At 52.3% G+C, this 3,428-nt stretch overlaps 1 long non-coding RNA gene across 1 annotated transcript; it reads right to left on the minus strand.

Moving 5' to 3' along the window:
• Window positions 1-1,779: 1,779 nt before the first annotated feature.
• LOC150012531 (uncharacterized) lies at window positions 1,780-3,151 on the minus strand. Its single transcript, XR_016510746.1, has 3 exons — window positions 3,060-3,151; window positions 2,518-2,612; window positions 1,780-2,216 (listed from the first exon to the last, which is right to left on the minus strand). It is a non-coding gene; the product is annotated as an uncharacterized LOC150012531 (long non-coding RNA).
• Between the last annotated feature and the right edge of the window lie 277 nt (window positions 3,152-3,428).

A 3,428-nucleotide genomic window follows, 5' to 3' on the forward strand; every position in this document is an offset into this window, starting at 1 on the left:
AGGACTGATGTGTCAAATAGTAGTTCTATGTTCGACTTTTAGAGAATCTGACAGACTAGTTTCCAGAGAAATTGTACCATTTTTCTATTCCATTGATAATTTTAAGAATCATTTTACTTCTGTTTATAACTATGAGGATGGATCAGCAACCAACACAGTATCTTTAATAAATTATCCCAAAAAGGAGACATAGTGTAACTAACAAATTACATAGACTTCAAGTCAGGGCACTGTGCTCTAGAATGGCTGTGTCCTTATGGGCAAACCACCACCCCAAATTTCCTGGACAATCCCGGGCAAACCAGAGCAGTTGTCCACCTACTGTGACAGCACCTCCCATCAGCAGTGAGAACTGACCAGTTCCAAGTGTTTTCCCAGTTTGGTGCCCGGCACCGTGAAGTACTACACTCGTATTTGTTTATCACAGTGCTCATGGCCCACACAGCAGAGCCTAACAAAGCCTCCACCTGAAAGCGGGAGGCTGTGACCCATAGTTTTACCTGGATTTTATTAGACTAAGGTATAATGGGGTCACCTGAACACCCCAAGGCCTGAAAGCCCCTTATTTCCTGAAAGGCACCTTCACACACAGCCCCCCAGGCATTGCTGCCAATTGTGTTTCATTGTTTAATGACGTGACCTGCTTCCCATTAATGACTCGGCCTAGTCTGGGTGACCCGTGCAAAGTGGGTGGTTCTCAGCAGCCTGAGCATGGCTCTCCCAATAGAGGTAAATTCCTTCTCATGCTGAGAGAGCCTGAAGAAGCTGAAGCTCCAGGGAAACCTTGGCACTGAGGGCCAGGCAAGCTCAGGCCGGGCGGGAACAGTGGTGGCAGAAAGCCAGGGCTCCTCACTGACCCCGCAGGTCTGCTCAGGGATGCGGTGACACTGCAGGGCACGGCCTCCCTCTGCGTGTTACTTGAACTCTCTTTCGTCACCTTTCATCAACTGAGCATGAGGATAAGGTGGGGACAGGGTGTGGAGAGAAGAAGGGAAGATGGAGTCTGAATTCAGTACTAACTGAGCATCCACCGGAAAGGATCCATCATAAAATGCTTACAGCCCACGACAGTGAAACATCTTGCTAGTGCCCAGTGGGGGAAATTAAGCCCGCTCAGCCCCTGGAGTCACCTGCGGGGGACAATCTTCCTCAACTGGCCCTGATCTGCACCCATGTCTCCCTCTCTCTTGTCAGTGCACAGAGACATGTCTTCTCACATGTGCACATGTGCACACATGCTGCATTACCCAAGTCAAACTTATACTTTTTAAATCCCAAGTTCATTCTCTTTTTAAACCAGGAAGTGGTGCAGTTCTGTTCAAAACGACACAGTGGGTTTGCTGTGCTGTCTGGGCACCGCTGCTGTGGGAAGAAGAGGTGAAGGAGGACAGGCCTGACATGACAAGCCTGGAGTTCAAAAGGAGGAGAGAAGGAGCTCAAATAACCGCCCTGGCCGAGCTGTGACAGCACAAGGAAGCAGCCACGTGGTCCTGAGCCAGAGGTGCCACCCTCAGCTGGCCGCTGTCCCTGACCCTTTCAGAGGCAGAGTCCATGAGACAACATGTGCTGAGAAAAATAATTTTATTTTTAGAAGCATACGACTTAGAGAGGACCCTGTGTTGCCTCTGAACATACACAGTGTGCACAGGCACAAACACACACTCAACAGCCATGATGCGCTCAGCACGCCACAGAGGAAATGTACAAATGGCCCTTCTAGACTATAGAGGTACATGTGTATGTGGACACATGCACACGTGCCTTTATAGAATGCCATGCGCTGTCCTCTTATGCTCCCGGTCTTTACGCGCACACACCATTTGTCTAGAACCTTCTCCGGCCCTCAACATTTCTCTGGCTAACTCCACTTCATCTTCAGATCTCCAAGTGCACATGACCTTCGTGTGAATTCCCACATGGAGTGTGACTCCCACAGTCTCTGAAGGCTCATGATGCAGGCCTATCACTGCGATATGTGGCTGTCACTGTGGTTGGCTGCTCTGTCCAGGACAGAGGTGAGATTTTTCATCTGAGTCCATGATGACTGTCTTAGTGCTTGTTATAACTTAATGCCCAGTATATACAGGTGTGAGGGTCTGCGCCAACATGAAGGAGCTTGTGATCTTCAAGGGTCAGACCTGACCACGGAATCTTCTGGAATCCTCCCAACAGCCCGGAATGGTAGCTGTCGCCTCTCAGTCCCGAGAGTTAGTTACCTGTGATGTGAGGTGACTCACAGCACAGGTGGTTTCCTCAGAAGCGCAGGTTACTTCCTGTTACCACCCGTCTCCACTCGGCCTCACAGTGACTGAGAAGATAAAGGGGACACGTGTGAGCAGCTGCCCAGAGGTGGGGTCCTGGGGACAGGTCCCTAATGGTGAGTCCCAATGGGGGAGTCCGTCAGGATGGGCTCCTTGGGGTGGGTCCTGGGTTGGGGCTCTGGCGGGTGAGTCCCTGGGGTGGCCCCCTGGGGGTGAGCATCCTGGATCCCCATTGACAATCCCCATTGTCACTCACCTCTGGGCCACACCTTCTTCTGCACTGGCTCCTAAGACTAAGTAGTTCCCTACATGAGGAATTCTCCTTAAATATCCAACGGAATTTTAGTTTCCCTGGTGGTGACAGAAAGGAAGAGAGTATTTAAAAGAAGGTGTTGACAGGAATCATGTTCTAACCACTGAATAGGATCCCGTGGATTGAGTGGGAGAAAGTGCTGATTATTTTAGGGGGGCCGTGGGGGTGGAGAGAACCAGAGAGATGGGGAAGCACAGGAACCCCCAGCACGTTTGTGTGTTGTTCCCTGTGAAGGGGAGAAAAGAGGAAGGCAAAGTGGTCAAAGGAAAGGCTCTTGTTTGTGTTGTTTACAGGGCAGATCGCAGCCTGTGGAAGCACAAGGTGGGGGAGGGCTGTGAAGGTGAGTCTGGTGACATGAGGACCTGAGCAGGGAGGGGGAAGCAGGACGCAGACCGTGACGGACTTACCCCGTTTCACAGCAAAGGAGTGTCGGGCTGTAGGTGCCCAAAGGCGGGGGTGACTGTGGAAGGGAGGGGGGCTGCTACCTGCTGTGTGGAGCGAGCACCAGGCCACCGTGTTAACATCTCAGCACCACTGTCCACATGGCTGACGTGCAGAAAGACCGGAGCTCTGCAAGCGTGCGCCCTCTGCACTCAGGAGTTCCCGGTCTGGGTGGGACGCATCTCTCTCGTCTGAATGACACTGGTTCAGGGGAAGAGCTCGCCCCAGGCCTCCAGCCAGGAGCTCCAGACCCAGGTCAGAGCAGGACAGGCATCTGGGCTGCCGATCAGGGCCAGCTCTGTCTGTGAGGTTCCTGTGCTCATGGCAGGAGCCTTTTGGAATGCCGCCCATCTGTCAGGGCCCCCAAAGTCTTGGGGCTCCCTGGATGGTGACTGGGCTAAGTCACCGCTGCT

Source organism: Furipterus horrens, unplaced genomic scaffold (genome assembly GCF_987537825.1).
Source record: "Furipterus horrens unplaced genomic scaffold, mFurHor1.1.pri manual_scaffold_4, whole genome shotgun sequence".
NCBI lineage: Eukaryota > Metazoa > Chordata > Mammalia > Chiroptera > Furipteridae > Furipterus > Furipterus horrens.